This window comes from Manis javanica, chromosome 10 (assembly GCF_040802235.1).
Source record: "Manis javanica isolate MJ-LG chromosome 10, MJ_LKY, whole genome shotgun sequence".
Lineage (NCBI taxonomy): Eukaryota > Metazoa > Chordata > Mammalia > Pholidota > Manidae > Manis > Manis javanica.
The window spans coordinates 58,587,862-58,609,780 of NC_133165.1; the positions used below are offsets into that span (position 1 = coordinate 58,587,862).

A 21,919-nucleotide genomic window follows, 5' to 3' on the forward strand; every position below is an offset into this window, starting at 1 on the left:
AGGACTTTTCTGGACCTGTCTCCTAATTGGCTTGCAAACTTGGTTTCCAGGATAACAAGGAGTAATGTTTATATAATGGACAAGATCATGGTCTTTGTGCTCTGGCTCAGCTGGGATTGAATTCAGCGTGTGCTCGATGCTAGCTGTGTGTCCTTTGGTAACTCACTTAACCTCTCTGAGTCTTAGTTTCTTCTTCTAACCTAGAGATTCTTATTTAACTGTGTAAGAGTGTCAGAAAAATTAACACTAACATATTCCTCCTCTCCTCTTCTCTTGGGATGTGATTGGATTTTTTTCCTCCCTCCTTGATAAAGCAGACTTGATGGGGTCAATGGTTGGTCGATACATTCTGGATCCCAGGGATGGCTGTGAAAGAGAAAAGCAGAATTTTCTGAGCAATCCTTGTTTGTAACCATACTTGCAGACACCTTGTATTTGGCATGTGTTTCTCAGGAGACTGGCAGGCATTTACTTGAAACGTTTTTCATTCCTATCTCTCCTTTGGGGACAACGAGATCCATTAGCCCACAGTACACAATTTGTCTTTGTGCTTTCAAGTTGAGCAAAGGATTCTGGGAAGTGGTCAGTTTTGTTGTTACTGCATTGTTGACCCTCTACTTTCTGCAGAGGTTGCATGTCTTAATTAAATGGGGAAGGGGCAATGGGTGAAAGAGACAAGCTAAAGTTCCTCCAATATGAGTATGGCTACCTCATTGGGCCAGGGAAGGGAAACCAAAAAAGAAAGTTCTGGGGGGCTGCCAGCTTCTTTCTCAGGACTGTTCTAACTCCCATGGACTTTTGGCATAATATTTGCCATGTGTCAAGGAAAAGGATTCTGTTCCAGACAGTCCTTATTTTATAGAGCCCTAGCCTTAGTTTCCAAATAGGAGAGAATGTAACATTCATTCAGTAAACACTGGACAATTAGATTCATCTAGCAGGAGCTGGCAATGGTCTTTTTGTCACCACGGAATTCCCAGAATTTCACATACTACTCAGCACTTACTGAATATGCAATAGATAGTGAATGGGCCTCTCCTGCCAGCCTATGAACTCTGGCACAGTGGTTCTCAACCTTGAGCATGAATGGCATCCCTCGGAGGGCTTGTGAAAACACTGATTGCTGAGTCCTACAGCTATGGTTTCACATTCATTAGGACTGGGGTGGGGTTGGAGAATTTACATTTTGAGAACCACTGTGCAGATGGTCAGTCAAGAGTGAAAGCTTTGGTGTCAGGAACACTTATTTGAATGCCTACTTCGCTAGGTATTAGCTGGGGAACTTAGAGCAAGACACTTAACTGCTCTGAGAGCCCTACTTCCTACATCTGTATCTTAGTCTCTTTAAGAGAATAATAACAACCTATGTCACAGGGGAGTTGAGAGGTTTAAGCGAGTGACTACATTTAAAGTGCTTATTAGGCATTCAAGAAATGGAAGCTAGTTTGCATATATACTGAGCACCCACTATGTGTAAGGCTCTGAGCTATGTATACAATAGGGAATGAACAGACAAATATGTCCCTGCCCTGAAGAAACCTATAGATTGGTGGGGAACAAAAATGGCTAAGCCATTGTCTCCCATGGCCACATGTGACAGATTGGGCTTCTATGGGGCACAGAGGGAGGCACCCAAGCCAGCTGGGCCTGGGGACTCAGAGAAGGATTCCTGGGCAAGGCTGATGTCCAGTCTTAAGAATGTAGAGAAGATGGGAAGTTTGTTCCAGGCAGAGGAAATGTTTGGGTAGCATTGGAATCACCCACTTGGTGCCCTTATAAATACCCAAAGGCCTTTTATGGTGCTTGAATCTTACTATGATTCCCTGGGGCAAAGGCAAGTCCTATCTGGGAAGTATGATTTGCCAAACCCTTACCAATCATATACCCTCCTCACTTGCTGAATTCTACTCTCTTTGGCCCCTTGCTGCCCCACAAACACCCCCAAGCCCATTGTCACCCCAGCTTTTGGACATGCTGTTCCTTCCACCTAGGACTCTCTTTCCCCAGTCCTTCTCTTGGACAACTTGCTGCCTCCATGTCACCCTCACAGAGAGGCCTGTCTAGACCCCTGTTTTAAAGTACCTCCTCTGTTCTCTTCACTGTATTCACACCCTGCTTTCCTTTTAAAAGATATATCACTCCTTGAACTTATATATTTGTTTACTCATTTATAGTCTGTGCCCCACATTAGAAGGTCAGCTCCATGAAGGACTGTGATTTGTACTGCAAGTGCTTAATTAGCACATAGCAAGCCCTGGAGGAGTGTTTGTTGAATGAATGTAGGAGTACCTGAGACAAAGGGTATGTGAGCGAATCCCTGTATGGAGCCCCACCATGGTCCTTAGACACTATCTAGTTCTGCTCTTTTGTGTTGCACTGGAGGAAATCAAGGTCCAGGCAAGGGAAGAAAGTTTCCATGGCCACACAGTGCATTGGTGTTAGGCCTGGACTTGAACCAGGGGCTCTGGAGTCTTATAACCATGCTCCTAACTCTTCTAGCCCAGACAGAGAATGGGCACCTTATGGGTTTAGCCACCAGGTGGTGGGATGTCCTGCATTCTAGGTGGCACTGTCTGGGCATACAGACTTCAGGGGCTTGGGCTTCCATGGGAGAGGACTTCCTGTGCAGAATGGAATCTAGGATCTCTGGGTGACTGGGGACAGGGCTAGAAGGAGCTTTTGAATTGTGCACAGCAGAATATCGTGGGAGACACCATTCTACTTTACTGGGTTGCCCCTGGCTGAGGATGGGAACCTTGTGATTCTGAGCCAGAGCCAAGAAGCTGGTAGCGATAGTAGTACTACTTCTAGCCCTAGTAGTAGTAGTTCTAATGGTAACTGCAGTCAGTATTAATGGAGTGCTCGCTACATGTGAACCACTGTGTTTAGTGCTGTACATGGAGATTCTTCTTAACAACCTGGTGGTTTGATTTGTAATTATTTTCCCATTTCACAGAAGAAATGGGCCCAGAAAGAAGTCCCCTGTCCACAGCTTTGAACAAGGGCTCGTTGACTTTGGGTCACATGCTCCTAATGCTGAAGAGTCTCATACACCTGGGCTCAAATCCTGCCTGTAATACTTAGGAGCTGTGTGATCTCAGGCAAGTGGTGACTGCTCTGAACCTTGGTTTCCTTCTCTGTAGAAATGGAGTGAAAATACACTCCCCAGCAGATCGTTGTAAGATTTAGACACAATGTATATAAAGTGTGGGATGACTCCCTGGTGCATCACTGGCGGCCATAGATGACAGCTCTTATAATTGTAATTAATGACTATACTTCTTTTCCTTAACTAATACAGGTTTCGCTGCTCCATGTTGCCATATACCCATTAAAGTCCCAGCAAGCCAAAGTCTCTGTGTCCCTCTCGGTTGCTGGCTCTATGCTCGCGTGGTGCCTTCTGACTTGCTGAATCCTCTTCTCTGCCAGCGGGAGGGGGCCTTTTCTCTTTGTGGGGCATAGGGGCCACTCTGGGCTATAGGGAGAAAGGAGGGAGGCTCAGAGAAATGATATCTGGAATTAGCCCAAAAGGACTTGAGAAGTTTCTGGAGGATGCACAGGGCAGAGTGTCTGGGCCAGCTGTGGATTCCTGTCCACTCTGGGCACATGGAACTTGCTGCCTCAGGAGTGGAGTTCAGCCCTGAGTTGGATGGAACTGCAAGGAGGTTGGGCGGTTCTGGAAGCAGACAGATGCCTGGCTCTGGCAGGCCTGGCTCTACCCCTTCCAGACCCTGTGGTCTGGGACAGCTCCCTTTGCCTCTCTGGGCCTCGGTTTCTTCATCTGCAGAATGGAGTGGTTGTGAAGAGTGGATGAAGGAACCAGCAGCTAGTTAAAAGAGAGTGTTGCATATATGGAAAGGGCCGACTGAATTTATTTGACAGTATTTATTGAGTTGAGTATTTTTTCAGGAGAACTGCTGAATTTATTCGACAAGTATTTATTGAGCACTTAATATCTACCAGGCACTCTCTGAGATCCGGGGTTGGCCAATGGTGGACTGTAGGTCAAATCCAGTGGCTGCCTGTTTTGGCAAAAAAAAAAAAAAAGGGGGCATTATTGGAATACATCCACACCTATTCCTTTCATATCATCTGTAGCCAATTTGGTGCTACAATGGCAGTGTTGAGTAGCTATGACAGAGACCATGTGGCCTGTAAAGTATGAAATATTTACTATCTGACCCTTTCTAGAAAAGTTTGCCAACCCCTATTTAGGTGACAAGACACAGAGAATAAATAAAACACATCTCTTCCCTAATGTAATGGACATTCTAAGAGAGGGGAGAAAGATAACAAACCAAATGAGTAACTGAATTCTGTAATATATTGGCAGGTGGAGAGAAATAAAATAGGGGTGAGTATCAGGACATGCTGTGAAGGAAATACAGTGGTAACTCTGAGTAGTCTGGCCAGGGCCAGCTTCACTGAGAAGGTGACATTTCAGCCTTGACTTGAAGGAGGCAAGTGAGATAGCTGGAGGAAGAGGGTAGAGGGAATGGCAGGTGCAAAGGCCCTGAGGCAGAAGTGTGCTTGGTGTATCCTAAAAACAGTGGCGAGTCTAGTGTGGCTAGAGCAGCATGGATCTAGGGGAGAGAGAAGTGAGGAGAAGGAAGAGATTGAGAGTAGTCCTCATATCAGGGTGGGACACTCTTGTCTCAGACCTTATGAGTTCTTCTGAGGACTCTGCTTTTCCCCGTCTGAGCCAGGAGCACTGGTGGTGTTGAGCTGACAAGAGACGTGATCACACTTGTACTTTGAAATCCCGCTCTGGCTGGAGTGTTTTGAGCTGGGGAAAAATTCAGAAGATGGGAGAGCCTAGGACTCCACGTGGACCTGCAAGCATTCCATCCCTGACCTTTTCCCTGGGCACCTGAAGGCAGTGTTGAGAACCCAGACACCGACAGAAGCCAGGCTGCATGCTGCTCAGCAAGGGTGGTAAACATGCGGTTTCTAGGGAATGGCTCCTCATCTGCTCCGGCCAGTCATCGCCATGTGGGAATATGAACTCACGGTCTCCAGCACTGATTCCTTAACTCAGAAATGGAGATTGTAATGTCAAATCTTCTAGCTTTTATATGTTCACTAGGAATTCACTTTACCTTTTAAAATACCATGCACAATTAAAATAGAGTTGCAGAACAAACACAAATATTCCCTGAATCTCCACAAGGATTTGGAGTGTAAACTTTGAAATTTTTTTCTGAACGCACGCATTGGGACCTGGCATTAGCAGATTGTTGTTTCTAATAATGCACCCTGGTGAGTTGTGGCACGAACCCGACCACAGGTAGGACTCTGTGGGGTGGCAGGCCATGTGGGTTGGCATAACACGATGCACCAAGGCTGAGGCTGGAATGTCCCTGTTTAGCACCTGGTACCTCGAGGGTGTAGCTTGCACCGCAACGATGGATCCTTGCCCAGCTCATTCATACTCCTGGTCTGACGTATGTTCAGGATTGTCCAGGAGACTGAGAAGGTATAAGCTTGCTCTTGCCCTCTGGAAGTTTCTACTCTAGGAGAAAGGGTAGCACATTAAAATTTAAATGTCCTTAAAAACAGAAATGCTGGTGAGTGCCAGGTTGCAAACTGGAGGTCTCAGGCAGATCTAGCCAACAATCATGTTTGGTTTGAGTTACACAATTATATACAAATAAATTATGTAGATATAATATATATATTGTTTTAAACTAGCTGCTAGTTTTTAAAATTTAAAAGATTTTATAGTAGATTCTAGATTTGGTTTTCTCTTGAAACACCAGGAAAATCCTGACCACACCAGGCCCCAGTTCCTACACGGATCATGGAGTGATGCTGAGAATGGCCACCTCCTTCAGGTGGGGTATGTGTTTCCAACTCACCTTCAACCCTGGTCTAGGTCCCCTTACTAATTTACCATCCCTGTCTGTCCCCCTCCTCCCCTCAGCCTTTTGCATTTGAATCTCTTGAAGCTGGGGCTACAGATCTGAATGACACCCGTATGGGGGCTGTGTTCTGTCTGTGAGAACTTCTGTGCTTGTCCCCTGGACTCAGAGCCTCATATCTTCCCAATTCATTGTTGAATCCCCAGGCACCTAACACAGTGCTCCACGCTTAACCTCCAGGGCAGAGCAAGGAATTACGAGCAGACTGAGGATCTGCTGTTTTGGTAGAATTCTGCCCTGCCCTGTATATCCCAGATGTAGACTTTTTTTTCAACTCTTCCAGGTCCCTCTGCCCTCACCTGCTGGCCCAGGTGGTCCATTTCTCTGAGTATGGACATTTCCCCCCTCTGAAATACTGAGGGCAGGAGGGGAAGGTCAGATTTTCCCTCCATCTCCTCTGATGCCCCCATATGGTCTTCTTCAGGGGCATGTTGCTCACAAGGCAAAGTCAGGGTCACAGCTGGGCCTTGGGAAACATTTCATTCATGACATCGTAATTGATTTCCCTCCCTTTGTCCTCCCTGCTGACTCCACTCCCCGCCCACTCCCTGTTTCTTTGCTGCTATGATGCTGCACTGATTCCCCTTGATGTTCGGGGAGATTTCACTCTCCATGACTTGTTTTGTCCCTGTTAATCCCCAATCAATATATACCATCCAGTGCAGTCGCTGTTCAGGGAAAAATAATTATTATTCTGCCTGGGTCAGAAGTCAACTTAATTTAAAGGATAAAATGCTAAATCAACTTCCAGACTTTTCATTCTTGAGGGAAACAGGTCATGGGTTGGCAGAGGGAGATGACAATTTCTGATAGTACTGTTCATATAACAGGACCCTTTTTAGCATTTTTTTTTTAAAGCCTTCTCATTACTACTCTTCTCTGTGGCTTAAAACGCATGACTCTCTTTAACTCTAGGCCTTGCAATAACCTGTGAGGTAGTTGATCCCTTTATTACATGAGGAAACCAAAGCAGAGATTGTGTGACTTTATCCAAGGTCATGTAACTAGCCAGTGGCAGAGCTGGGATTGGAACTCAGCTGGGTTAGACTCCAGAACCCACGCTGTACACTGGGGACGAGAGATCCTGAGACCTCCATGCCCCTGTCCCTCATGCTTGTCCATCTTCTGGGATGGCCTGAAAGCCCCCTTCTCAAAGCTCTTCCGATAGGAGTTTGATGATTTATCTTTCTCCTTCAATCCTGATTTATAGAGTTTGGGTTATGTGTAGGTGGACACAATCATGTTTCTGGGATGAATTATTGCACATTCGAGGTCCCAGAGTGTCCTTAATGTCCTGTGAGTAGGAGAAACAAGGGCCGATGGGAAGAGAGCCAGGGCTGCCTCTGCAGAGCAAGAAGAGTCTTGGGTGAGAATGAGCTCGGCTCTTTGCCACCCTCTCCCAGCCCTCCTAGGCTTCTCAGCCTGTGGACATGGAGCAGGGATAGTCCACAGTTTCTGGCTCTCATTGTCATTCACACACATGGGACTTCTGCCCCCGCCATTTCTCCCTTTATGTCTGAGAACTGTTCCAGCAGGTTCACTGTATGCTGCTTTTGTCTGGCCACACCTATCCCATCTCATAGTTCCTACCATGCTTTCTCTTCTTCTCTGGCTTCATTGTCAATGTCAGCAGCTTGAGAAGCTTGTAAGGGCATCATGGTGCCAGTGCCCATGTATCACCATGCCGTGGGTCTTGTCTCAGGATGTTCACAAAGATGCCAACTCTACAGCTTCCAGAGCAATGAGAAGTCATGCCTCCCCCACTCCAGGATAGATTCTACCATCTGAGCTCCAAAGCCATCCTGCTTGGCCATTGCACTAAAGTCCTTCACGGAAACACAGCCTTCAATTTCTCCATTTATATTCTCTCTAGATTGTTCTGGAGGGCATGCACCTGGTTCTTGCTTCAGTCTCATCTCTCTCTCTCAGGACATCCAAGCCTCTTGTTTTCTTCTTTATCTTCACCCAGTGCCCTCACATAATGGACTTGTGCAAAAACATGTGCCAGGGAACCCCAGCCCACCTCTCTGACATGTTGGGATTTCAGTTTGGCTTCAAGTTGGGTATAGTAATATTTAATAATATGGGCTCTGATGGAAATGTGAAATAGTGCAGCAGCATTGGAAAGCAATTTGGCAGTTTCTTAAAGAGGTAAATATAAATGTACTCTATGACCCAGCAATTTCCTCCTAGGAGCCTATGCAAGAGCAACAAATCATATGTTCACACAAAGACACAGCCATAAATATTCATGCAAATATTATGCACAATAGCCCCAAAGTGGAAACAATTCAAATGTCCATCAACCAGGAAACAGATATACAAAGGTGGTACATCCACATAGTGAAATACAATTCAGCAATGAAAAAGGAATGAGATACTGCTAACTGCTACACCATGTATGATCCTCAACAAGAGTACACCAAATAAAAGGACCCAGTTGTACAGGCTATGTATTGCATAATTCCATCATGAAATGTCCAGAAAAGACAACTCTATAGACACAGAAAGTAGACCAGCGGTTTCCTGAGGTGGGAGCAAGGATTAACAGCACATAGGCATGAGGAAAATTTTGGGGGTGCTGGAAATGTCTAAAACCAGAGAATGGTAATGATTGAAATTATATAAATTTACTTAAAAAATCACAGAACTGTGTACTTACAATGGGTGAATATTATAGTATGTAAATTATATCTCAAAACAGTGGTTTTTTTTTTAAGAAAGGGCTCTGATACAGACAGACCTTAATTTGTGTTCCAACTCTGTTGCTTAGTAGCTGTGCCATTGTGGATTACTTAATTTAGCCTCTGTTTCCTTATCCATAAAGTGGGCATACATGCTACTCCATAAGGTCACTGGGAGGCTTAAAATTGGTTAAAGCATCAAGAAAATAACATAACAATAAAAATTAAAATATACACTTAATATTTATATTAATGAAAAAATATATTGATGAAAAATATATTAATAGCATGTTAATGAAAATAAAAATTGTAAAATGAACATTTATATACTACATGCTCGATAAAAGTTATTGTTTAGCATTGTCTTTCCTTGATGCTAAGACATTTTGTACACTATAAATGCTTTTTTGAAATGTACCTGAGGAATGGCAACCAGTAGAGTAATTTTTTTTTTTATCTTGGAAAGTGTTTGTGAATGTGCAGCACGCCTGTGGGTCGAAGGCATCTAAGACTGGAAGAGATGCAGCACTGTCATTATTACCTGCTGCATTCACTCCCAAGTGGGCACTGTCTGAACTGCATTTCAGGCCACCAGCCTCTTCTGTCCTTGCTTACCCACAATAGGTCTTCCAGTCTTCCAGGGTGGTGCTGCCTTTTTTTGCAAAGCCTCTTGTAGGGAGGCTTCGGAGGATGGTGGGGCAGGATGTCCCCGTGGGGCTTCCCGCAGCCTCCCAATTAGACTAGCTGTAGGGAGACTCTGGAGGAGGGAGGGCTGGGCTCATGCCAGCAGGATGGCTGCGAGTCTGGAGAGAGAGAAAACAGAGCACGGAAAGGGAGCTGAACTTTCTAAGCAGTCAGTTTCATTTTGGGCATCGCGACTGCTTGTGCTGTCAAGAAGAATCAAGCTCATCTGCTGAGGAGAGCTGCCAGGGGCTGAGAAATGCCATCCCTATGGTTCCGCAGCTTCTCTGGGGCTTACTGAACACTTGGCACTGCCTGGTGGGGGACACAGAGCCTTAAGGTTGGGAAATGTTGAACTGAAGTGGAGAGCACTGTCTCAGATGATTTACCAGCATTCGAGGCCTTCACCATTTGGCTTCTTCCATGGATGCCTTCACTCCTCCATCTCACCCAGGGTTTGACTCCTCCATATGCCCTGGTCTCCCTCTGCCTCTTTGCCTTTCCCCAGCAGCTCCACTTGTCGTCTTTTTGCAGATGAGGAAATTGAGCCTGAGAGAGATCGAGCAACTTGCTCAAGGTCACATAGCTTGTCTGCAGCAGAATTGGAATTAGAATCCAGGTTTCAATGACTCAAGAGCCCAGGTTCTTGGCTACTAAGCTCTATTACCTCCCAAATTTTGGTGTGAATTATAACACATGTTATCATGTTATATCATAATTGTATGCTGACACTTGTCTCTCCTCTGCACAAATGGTGTATTTTTTACCATTGTATTTTCTGGTCCCAGCAAGAATCTGATGTACAGGAGCAAGTTTGGTGCATGTCTAAGTTCCCTAATCAGACTCTTATTCTACCACTTACTTGTTCTATGGCTTTGGGTGACTCATTCAAGCTTTCTGAGCCTCAGTTTCCCCAGGAGGGGATAATAATACCTACCCAGGACATTTGTGAAGATTTGATGAGGTGATGCATGCAAGGTCCTTCATGCTAATTAGGTGTGCTAGACACATCTTTGGGTGCCCAATTTATTCATTCTCAGCCCATTCAGTTCAGATGGGGTTTTATCTTAATCTCTCCAGCTCCAGGGAGAGTGCCATGACCCTGGCTGGCCTGGCCAGAGTGCTGAATTACCCTGGCCACAGGGATTGGTTCAGAGGTAGACATGTGACCTAGATGGGGCAATCCATGTCTTCTCTGGGACTTTGGCTAGAAGTACCAGAAAGAGGCACATTCCGTGCTTCTGAGATGAAGGGTGCTAAAGGCCATAAATACAGGAGCTGTTGCCACCAGGTAGGAAAGTACTTTCCTGAGATTGAAGCCAACCCAGAGGAAACAGAATCAAGAACAGGAGAGTGAGAGAGTTGGTTCTGATCATTTTGTTTTGAGTTTCTGGATCCAATCATGCCTGGACTTTTCCAGCTACATAATGATTAATTAAATCCCTTTTCTCTCTCTGTCTCTGGCATGAGTTGGCTTAAATTGGTATTTTGCAAGTGAAGTTTCTGTTTCACATAGTAGGTGTTTTAAAGTTATGAGTCTTCACTGACTGGGCAGTGACTGGTATTTACATGGGGGAGGGGTTTTGGTGGGTGGGTGAACTAGGTGAAGGGGATAAAGAGGCACAAAATGTCAGTCGTAATATAAATTAGTCACAAGGATGAAAGTACAGCATAGAGAATATAGTCAGTAATTCTGTAACATCTTTCTCCGGTGACAGATAGTAACTACATAGTTGGGATGAGCATCTAATAATGTACATAACTGTCGAATCACTATGTTGTATACTTGAAACCATATGATATTATATATCAACTATACTTCAATAGAAAAATATGTAAAAAAATAAAGTGGGGAGTCTTGTTTTTATTTAAATGTTCAGTGAGTGAGGGGTGAATGAAATAATATATACTTGTAAAATGATCAGAGTCAAACTTTAGATTTGGCAAAGTTCAAATACTTAGATAGGCAGGTAAGGTGAAGACAGTTAATGGGGACCAGAATTCAGAGGGTGAAGATCCTTCAGTAGGAAGCAGGGCCTTAAGGCTTAGCTATTTTCTTGTATGAAAGCCACAGTGGGGTTAGGGAATGATGGTGGCAGGTTGGAGCCACGGCCTCAAGAGCCTTAAACGTCATGATACTGCACTGGAGGGTAAGCAGTGGAGGGTGAAACCGAAGGCTACTAGATCATTTGGGAGACGGGATGCAGATGAATGAGGACAGTGCTAGTGCGTATGAGGCACACAGCTCATCCTTAATCTTGAGTCTGCATAAACTAGACTGAGGAGGGATATGAGCAGGATGTAGTCTGGCATAGCACCAGCCCAGTACGTAGTAAGTCCTAGAGATGTAAACTGGTTTGATTTGATTTATTTTTAAGGAACTGAGCCTGCCAGCTACAGTTTCACAGTATCCTAAGTTTCATGCAGTTCATTCATTCATGCAACAGATATTTATAGAGCACCTATCACAGACTAACACTGAACTAGGGTCTTAGGATTTGGCTGGTAAGAGAGAGACCTGGGCATCTTCTAGCACACTGTTCATGGAGTAGCGAGGATATAATACATGAGGAGGTGAACAGAGCTAAGGAGAAAAGATATCTGGGTGGAAGAATAAGGAGTGAGGGAGGAGGTGCTGTTTTAGGAGGGGGGCAAGGAAAGCTGCTAAGGAAGTCTACCTTAAGTTCAAGACACATGGGAGGGCATGTTATTAATCTCTGGGAAAATGTTTATATTGTAATACTAAATAGAAACAAAGTCACCAGAGGAACTAGAAAGCCAGTTGGGATAGAGGGAGATTGCTGTTATCACTGGGGAAATCTTGAATCTGAGCCAACCTTTTCTTTTAAGCAAGTCACCTACAAACTCTGGGTCTTTCTTCATGATTCAGAAGGACTCACATCACAACGGATTATAATGAGAATGTTGTGGGCCTGAGGGGCAGAACAGTTTTCCTACGTAGAGTCAACTATTCAGTGTCTCTCCTAAAACGCAGCATTGGGAATTGACTAAAACCTCCCAGGGTGCTCTGAGCAGCATCGTGTGAAGGTGGACAGATAAGACTCCAGGCCTTGGGACAGGTACTTGATGACTCAGGGTGGCTGTTTTGGTGTGGCTGTCTTGGCTCCAGAGTCATTTGATGTTTACGAGCTTGTTAGGATTCCTGAATCAAAGCATTATCATTATTATTTAGTTACTATGTATTGTGAGCATCAAATCCCCATATTCCATTTCTAGCCTTTGGGGTAACTTGACACTGACCTCATCCCCCCAAGTCTCTCCTCATGCTCAAGAGGGGATAGAGTGTGGGTAGAAGCCTCATTAAGTCTGACTGAGACATCATTGGGTCATTAAAAAAAATCGAAATGTTTAATGACTTTGAAAAACATGCAACCTTATGTATGCAAACTTACATAGCATGACATTCACTCGCTTTCAGTGCACAATTCAGGGATTTTTAGTAAATTCAGTGAGTTGTGCAGCTATCATGACTATCCAGTTTTAGAACATAATTGTTACCCTAATAAAATCCTGTTCTTGTTTTCATTCATAGCCTTGGGTGACTGCTAATCAATTTTCTGTTTTATAAATTCGCCTATTCTGGCTGTTTAGTATCAGTAGAATTGTACAGTGCATGATCTTTTGAGTCTGGCTTCTTTCACTTAGCATCCTGTTCTGGAGGTTCATCCCTGTTATAGCAGGTAATAGCAGGTATCAATACCTCATTTTCTTTTATTGCTGAATAATATTCTATTATATGGGGAGACCACTCCATTCGCCCATTGATGGACATTTGAACTCGGTCCATTTGGGGGATCTTATGAATAATGCTGCTTATAAATACTGTCACACAAATCTGTGTGGATGTACTTTTTTGTTTGTCCTGGGAGGTATCTTGGGAGTGTAATTATTGCATCAGATAGTAAGGTGATTATTCAAGTTTTCAAGAAACGAATGACTTGATTTTAAGCCATGTTAAAATGTCCTCCCAACTGCATCAAAAGGGCTGTGTCTGAGCATCCGTCTGGCTCTGGGTGCTCTCCCCATGGGACTGCCTCTGAGCTTGCAGTGAGATTTTCAGGACCTTTAGTGCCCCACTATCTGTGGGAGTGTTTTCCTTCCCAAGTCTCTCCTCCATGCATCTCCGTCCTGCCCCAGACAAACCCGAGGAAGGGGAAACAAAGACAGCTAGGGCTGTCTGAACTTGGCTTTTTCTTCAGATGAGACCTGTGCAGTCCTCTAAAAGCAGCTGCCATGTCTCCCAACTGAAAAGGGCTTTTCATGCAAGAGACAAAAAGATGAATGTGTGCTGGAAAGGTGAACCTTGGTAGCTGATATGAAAAGCGTGTGATGTTTGCCCCTCATTTCTCGGGCAGGAATTGGGTGTGTTTGAGAAGCACTCCCTTTTCATTTTCAGCTATTGCTTGGATCTATTTCAACATACAAAAGCACAGAGCAGGGACTTGAAGCATTAGCAAGAACCAGAGGTCTCTGAGACTCAAAGACAGTCCCCTCTTGGTGTGACAGGTTGAGACCAGTCAGCTGGCGAAGGAGCTGTGATGGAGAGCCACATGTGGCTCCTGCAGCTGATGGGAACCTGAGGAATTGGGCCTCAAATAGGACTGAACTGAACCTTTGTACAGCACAAAAGGTCTGTCTAAGTTGAACAGAGGCCAACATATCCTGACTCCTCAGTCATCAGGATCCTCCCCTAAGGGGACTGAAGGTAATGTTAAAAATATCCAAAACGAGGTTCTCGAGACTTAATTGTAGCTCAGCCTATAAATTCATGGGTACAAGAGGTCACCTCCCTTGCTTGTTAAGAAGGTAATACAGGAATCGGATGGCCTAAATTCAAATCCGGGTGTAGAAGATCATCGGATAATTCATTTAACTCTCTGTGACTTGGTTTCCTCACTTGTGAAACAGGAATGAAAATGATACCTCCCTGTTTTGAGAATTACCTGAGATAATCTGAGTCAAACATCTGGTATATTGTTGGAAACCTAGGAAGGCTATAATAAACATGAACTATCATTAGTATTGTTTTTAGATGTGTGCTTTATTACTGAGGTAATTTTCTGTTTTGAGCCTCTATTCTACCAGGTGGGTGAAACTGAATCTTGGTCTTTTCCAAGTAGCCCTGGGTGATTCATTACTGGCTCTTGGCAAAGCTTTTGATCCTGTAAATGTGTGACAGGGTTGCATAGGAAGCTGGGTGGGAGAGTTCAATCTTTCCTTGCAAGGTGAGGGGCCATCTGATTTTCAGTTATCATCTGTCCAGGCAGATATCCGTGGAGGTCCATTTTATCTTCTATTTGCAGATTAAGGAACCAAAGCTCAGAGAGGTTAGGAAACCTGTCTAAAAACACACATCTAAGAAATAGAGCTGGGATTCCAAACCCTGAAGTCTGTCTGACTTCAGGGCCGTTTTTCTTCCCAAAATGACCCCAAAGGTTTCTCTACCTTAAATCCAGATGGTCACACTGTTAAAAACAAAAGAGTCAAAGGTTTTTTTTTGAGGCGTAGACTCTGATTCCCCCATGATTGGGCAGAGAAAGGCTTAAGGAATTGCTCAGTCACCTGCCGAATAAAACTTTTCGCAGAGTTTGGAAAGCAATCTGGTGTTTTCATTAACAAGATACAGTCAACGTATATTTGTTGAATTGAAAGGAGAAAGGGATGAAGAAAAAGTGTGAAAGAAAGGGAGGAAAGTGAGAAGAGGAGGGAGGTTGGATGGGAAGAAGAGAGAGGTAGGGAGGGAAGGAAGAAGGAAAGAAAAGGGTTTGGTCTTCATTTATGGGGAATACCTTTGAAAAATATCTTTATGGCACTCTACTAGGTCATGCCTTAGAATCTCTGGAGGAGTACTTTGGAAATATATATTCTCGGGCCCCACCGCACACCTGCAGAGTCGGAATCCCTAGAATCAGTCCTGGGCAAGTAAACACAGGTGATTCTGAATTGTAACTCTTGCCCAAAACCACGGGTGTGTTGGGTTTTGGTGGTGGTGGTGGTGGTTGGTTGATTGGTTATTTTTAAGCAAATTTAGGATCCGCTGAGGCTTAGCTCACATTTGTTCTGCTTTGTGGGTCTGGGTTGATTGGCTCTGTTTGTTGTTTGGAAATTTCCCAGAGATTTCCATGATGGGACAAGTCGCTCGGTGATGCCTTTCAGAGACCATTAAGAGGCACCCCGGGGCCACATCTCCGGCTTACCTTTGTGAAGGCCGAGGGAATGTGTGGAGTTGACGTTTTCTCTTGAACCAAACCCTGTGCCACTTGAGACGAGGGTTTCTCTTTACCTTTATCCCGACTGAGCCACCTAATGGTAGAGCAACCAAAGTCGAAGACATCTTGTGATTTTTCAGGTCTAAATTGACCTGAATCAAAACTGTTTCCATGAATTGTACCGATGGTGGCAGTGGTGGATCCAAAGGGATCCGTGACACAGCGTCTCCTGTGTGTTTGGATAAGGGAGCTCTCACAGCCTGTTCGGGTTAGTGGAGGGGTAGGGGAGAGGTAGAGAGCTGTGTTTTTTAGGCGATACCCATCCTGACCTAGTCTGGAGGTTGCCTGACTCAAATTTCAGAGCAGAGGATGGTCAGCACTGCTGGTGCAGTGGCTCTGGATCGGCTGGCTGCCTTCAGGAGTTGGAGGTGTTACCCGTTGGACAGAAAGAGGGGTGGAAGCCTTGGAAAGTCTTGCCCGAGAGGCTCATTACGTGTTGGATACAAAGGAATGTGGGCAGGGAGGTCAGAGTTAATGTGCTTAATATTCAGTTGCTGCAGAGACCCAGCCAAGGAACTGAGAATGTCCTGAACATTACTGGCTCATTTGTTTGCATTCCCTGGCTGTGTTCTTGGAACTCATAGAGGAGGCAGGGCTGAACACAGTGGAGACTGGAAGAAGGCCCAGGCCAGTATCCTTGGGAGGAAAAGTATTTCACGGCCATAGTCAAGAGGTCATTTAGGCTGATTCCCAGTTACTGTAGCCTCTGCCCTAAACTACCTAGCAAGAATGATCACATTCATTCACTCATTCATTCATTCATTCATTCATTCATTCATTCATTCATTCATTCATTCAGCAAGTACTTACTTAGGACCCACTGTAAGCCTGGAATTGTGCCTGGAAAAATTTTGGAGATTACCTGTGTTGGTTAAAAATATTCCCAGAAATAAATGTTATCCCCAGAGCACAGAGATTTAATAATCAGCTATGTCCTAATATTGAAGTTTCCCCCACTCCCAATTGTCTTCTTCTTAAATTATAGTTTTTATTTTACAGAAATTAAAAACTTAGACAAGTACAAAGAACTAGGTCACAATCACTCAGCCAGCCTTCCACCACACACACACACACACACACACACACACACATACACATACACATATATATATATATAATTCACATCAGAACTAATAGGTTACAGATAATGTTGAAATTGCCCCTCCCCTACTGCCATCCGATCCCACCCTCTCTCTCCCCTCTCCCAGCCAAACAGTTAGGGCCATGAATTTTGTGTTTCCTTTTTACATCCAATCCTAATACCCTTTAATGTAAAATGTTTAAAAATGATTTATTTTTTATTGTGGTAAAATCTATATAACATAAAACTTACCATTTTGCATTTTTTTTTGACAGGGTATCTCTCATATTTATTGATCAAATGATTGTTAACAACAATAAAATTCTGTATAGGGGGGTCAATGCTCAATGCACAATCATTAATCCGTCTCAAGCCTAATTCTCGTCAGTCTCCAATCTTCTGAAGCATAACAAACAAGTTCTTACATGGTGAACAAGTTCTTACATAGTGAATAAACTCTTACATGGTGAACAGTACAAGGGCATTCATCACAGAAACTTTCGGTTTTGATCATGCATTATGAACTATAAACATTCAGGTCAAATATGAATATTTGATTTTTATACTTGATTTATATGTGGATCCCACATTTCTCCCTTTATTATTATTATTATTATTTTTTTTTTAAATAAAATGCTGAAGTGGTAGGTAGATGCAAGATAAAGGTAGAAAACATAGTTTAGTGCTGTAAGAGGGCAAATGTAGATGATCAGGTGTGTGCCTATGGACTAAATATTAATCCAAGCTAGACAAGGGCAGCGAAACATCCACGGATGCAGAAGATTTCTCTCAAAATAGGCGGGGGTGAGATTCTGAGCCTCACCTCTGTTGATTCCAATTTCTCACCTGATGGCCCCCCTGCGACTGTGCCTGTCTTAGGTTGTTCCTCCCTTGAGGAATCTTACCCGTCTCTGGCTAAGCAGTCATCTTCCGGGACCATACAGGGAAATGTAAAGTTGGTAAGTGAGAGAGAAGCCATATTGTTTGAAAAGGTTAGCTTTTTACTTCTTTGCAGATTTATGCCCTGTGGCTTCTATGCCCAGCACTTGTCTCGAGGTATCATTACCACCTGGAGGAATTATGATACTCGGTAAATTCAATATGAGGCATGAATTCTATTTAAGGGTTGTAATTAGAAAGGAAGAAGAAAAGCTATAGAGGTAGCATATGGAAGAAAACATGGGAGGATTGATTATTTCTTTGACATATCTTCTTGTAGAGTATCTTAAGCATGTATAGGTTTTAAACTACTAACTAACTTGCGCTCACATATTAACATAATAGGAATACAGTGACATAAACAAAGCAAATCTATAATTACCATCCATCTCCAGTGAAGCTAAGAAAACCATTTAGGCACCCTAGGCATTTGTGAAAATTTGTCTATGATATGATGGATATTGTCCAACTGTACTTGAACAGTCTGAGAGCAATCAGACAAATTAAAGCAACCCATTTCTGGGATCTGTTCACATCCCATATGTTCTTTTAACCGTAGATAGTCTATAGTCATAAGATTTTGGAGTGCTACAACTTGCACCCCTCCCAACTCCTGGTTGAGTTCCAACAGTACAGATCCGGTCAAATTCGTTGTCTCACTGTATGCACATGCCAGCCTAGACATCTCCCTCCTCATTCCAATGGCAAGTCCAGGAAACGGTGGGGTGGATGCAGCCACAACCGCAGCATCGTCCGGATCCCTGTGGAGGCTTTTTGATGATCATCCCCCGGCACAAGTCCTCTAGAGAGTGCTGATGCCGGAAGCTTCTCCTCATATCGTATCTTAGTTCATTTTCTGGGTAGCCAAGCTAGGCCTTGATCTTCTGCATAGAAACAAACAGACCCTTTGCCCACACTTTGACATGCCCTCTATACCACTGTGTAGAACTCATTGAAGGTGAGCACACAGGAACTGCTTTTTTTTTTTTTTATTAAGAGAAAGGAATATTGTCAGAAAAGAGTACCTCCATAGCTGATCATCTGACACCCTTTAAGTGATCAACATTAAGGATATTTAAAGCATGCGTTGATCTTTGATTTACCAATAGTTTTATCCTATCAAGGAGTAATCCCCCTTTTCTTTCTTTCTTTCTTTTTTTTTAATCTTTAATCTACACTTACATGAAGAATACTATGTTTGCTATGCTCTCCCCTATATAGGGTCCCCCCTAAAAACCACATTACGGTTACTGTCCATCAGCTTAGCAAAATGTTGTAGAATCGCTACTTGTCCTCTCTGTGTTGTACAGCCTACCCTCCCCTTTCTCCCTCCCCCCATCCATGCTACTCTTAATACCCCCCTTCTTCTTCCCCCCCCTTATCCCTCCCTGCCCACCCATCCTCCCCAGTTCCTTTCCCTTTGGTAACTGTTAGCCCATTTTTGGGTTCTGTAATTCCGCTGCTGTTTTGTTCCTTCAGTTTTTCCTTTGTTCTTATACTCCTCAGATGAGTGAAATCATTTGGTATTTCTCTTTCTCTGCTTGGCTTATTTCACTGAGCATAATACTCTCCAGCTCCATCCATGCTGTTGCAAATGGTTGGATTTTTCCACTTCTTATGGCTGAGTAGTATTCCATTGTGTATATGTACCACATCTTCTTTATCCATTCATCTACCGATGGACATTTAGGTTGCTTCCAATTCTTGGCTATTGTAAATAGTGCTGTGATAAACATAGGAGTGCATCTGTCTTTCTCAAACTTGATTGCTGCGTTCTTAGGGTAAATTCCTAGGAGTGGAATTACTGGGTCAAATGGTAGGTCTGTTTTGAGCATTTTGATGAACCTCCATACTGCTTTCCACAATGGTTGAACTAATTTACATTCCCACCAGCAGTGTAGGAGGGTTCCTCTTTCTCCACAGCCTCACCAACATTTGTTGTTGTTTGTCTTTTGGATGGCAGCCATCCTTACTGGTGTGAGGTGATACCTCATTGTAGTTTTAATTTGCATTTCTCTGATAATTAGTGATGTGGAGCATCTTTTCATGTGTCTGTTGACCATGTGTATTTCTTTTTTAGAGAACTGTCTGTTCAGTTCCTCTGCCCATTTTTAACTTGGGTTATTTGTTTTTTGTTTGTTGAGATGTGTGAGCTCTTTATATATTCTGGACGTCAAGCCTTTATCGGATCTGTCATTTTCAAATATATTCTCCCATACTGTGGGGTTCCTTTTTGTTCTATTGATGGTGTCTTTCGCTGTACAGAAGCTTTTCAGCTTAATGTAGTCCCACTTGTTCATTTTTGCTGTTGTTTTCCTTGTCCAGGGAGATATGTTCAAGAAGAAGTCACTCATGTTTATGTCTAAGAGGTTTTTGCCTATGTTTTTTTCCAAGAGTTTAATGGTTTCATGACTTACATTCAGGTCTTTGATCCATTTTGAGTTTACCTTTGTATATGGAGTGAGACAATGGTCCAGTTTCATTCTCCTACATGTAGCTGTCCAGTTTTGCCAGCACCATCTGTTGAAGAGACTGTCATTTTGCCATTGTATGTCCATGGCTCCTTTATCAAATATTAATTGACCATATATGTTTGGGTTAATTTCTGGAATCTCTATTCTGTTCCACTGGTCTGTGGCTCTGTTCTTGTGCCAGTACCAGATTGTCTTGATTACTATGGCTTTGTAGTAGAGCTTGAAGTTGGGGAGTGAGATCCCCCCTACTTTATTCTTCTTTTTCAAGATTGCTTTGGCTATTTGGGGTCTTTGGTGTTTCCAGATGAATTTTTGAACTATTTGTTCCAATTCATTGAAGAATGTTGCTGGTAATTTGAGAGGGATTGCATCAAATCTGTATATTGCTTTGGGCAGGATGGCCATTTTGACGATATTAATTCTTCCTAGCCATGAGCCTGGGATGATTTTCCATTTATTAGTGTCCCCTTTAATTTTTCTTAAGAGTGACTTGTAGTTTTCAGAGTATAAGTCTTTCACTTCTTTGGTTAGGTTTATTCCTAGGTATTTTATTCTTTTTGATGCAATGGTGAATGGAATTGTTTTCCTGATTTCTCTTTCTATTGGTTCATTGTTAGTGTATAGGAAAGCTACAGATTTCTGTGTGTTAATTTTGTATCCTGCAACTTTGCTGTATTCCGATATCAGTTCTAGTACTTTTGGAGTGGAGTCTTTAGGGTTTTTTATGTACAGTATCATATCATCTGCAAATAGTGACAGTTTAACTTCTTCTTTACCAATCTGGATTCCTTGTATTTCTTTGTTTTGTCTGATTGCCGTGGCTAGGACCTCCAGTACTATGTTAAATAACAATGGGGAGAGTGGGCATCCCTGTCTTGTTCCCGATCTCAGAGGAAATGCTTTCAGCTTCTCGCTGTTCAGTATAATGCTGGCTGTGGGTTTATCATATATGGCCTTTATTATGTTGAGGTACTTGCCCTCTATTCCCATTTTGCTGAGAGTTTTTATCATGAATGGATGTTGAATTTTGTCAAATGCTTTTTCAGCATCTATGGAGATGATCATGTGGTTTTTGTCTTTCTTTTTGTTGATGTGGTGGATGATGTTGATGGATTTTCGAATGTTGTACCATCCTTGCATCCCTGGGATGAATCCCACTTGGTCATGGTGTATGATCCTTTTGATATACTGTTGAATTCTGTTTGCTAATATTTTATTGAGTATTTTTGCATCTATATTCATCAGGGATATTGGTCTGTAATTTTCTTTTTTGGTGGGGTCTTTGCCTGGTTTTGGTATTAGGGTGATGTTGGCTTCATAGAATGAGTTTGGGAGCATTCCCTCTTCTTCTATTTTTTGGAACACTTTAAGGAGAATGGGTATTATGTCTTCTCTGTGTGTCTGATAAAATTCCGAGGTAAATCTGTCTGGCCCCGGGATTTTGTTCTTGGGTAGTTTTTTGATTACCGTTTCAATTTCTTTGCTCGTAATTGGTTTGTTTAACTTTTGTGTTTCTTCCTTGGTCAGTCTCGGGAGGTTGTATTTTTCTAGGAAGTTGTCCATTTCTTCTAGGTTTTCCAGCTTGTTGGCATATAGGTTTTCATAGTAGTCTTTAATAATTCTTTGTATTTCTGTGGTGTCTGTTGTGATTTTTCCATTCTCATTGCTGATTATGTTGATTTGTGTTGATTCTCTTTTTCTCTTAATAAGTTTGGCTATAGGCTTATCTATTTTGTTTATTTTCTCAAAGAACCAGCTCTTCGTTTCGTTGATTTTTGCTATTGTTTTATTCTTCTCAATTTTGTTTATTTCTTCTCTGATCTTTATTATGTCCCTCCTTCTGCTGACT

General features: G+C 43.0%; 1 protein-coding gene and 1 long non-coding RNA gene across 6 annotated transcripts in view; one reads left to right on the plus strand and one right to left on the minus strand.

The window, feature by feature from the left end:
• The window catches only part of SHISA9 (shisa family member 9), a 255,173-nt gene that overhangs the window by 139,253 nt on the left and 94,001 nt on the right, over positions 1 to 21,919 (plus strand). The gene's annotated exons all lie outside the window — the stretch shown is intronic.
• On the minus strand, positions 3,892 to 6,354 carry LOC140843739 (uncharacterized). Of its 3 annotated transcripts, XR_012121753.1 has the most exons (5): positions 6,221 to 6,354; positions 5,379 to 5,507; positions 4,871 to 5,033; positions 4,662 to 4,786; positions 3,892 to 4,022 (listed from the first exon to the last, which is right to left on the minus strand). It is a non-coding gene; the product is annotated as an uncharacterized lncRNA (long non-coding RNA). The 3 variants fall into 3 exon arrangements; XR_012121752.1 differs by having other exon boundaries at positions 4,662 to 5,028; XR_012121751.1 differs by having other exon boundaries at positions 4,662 to 5,033.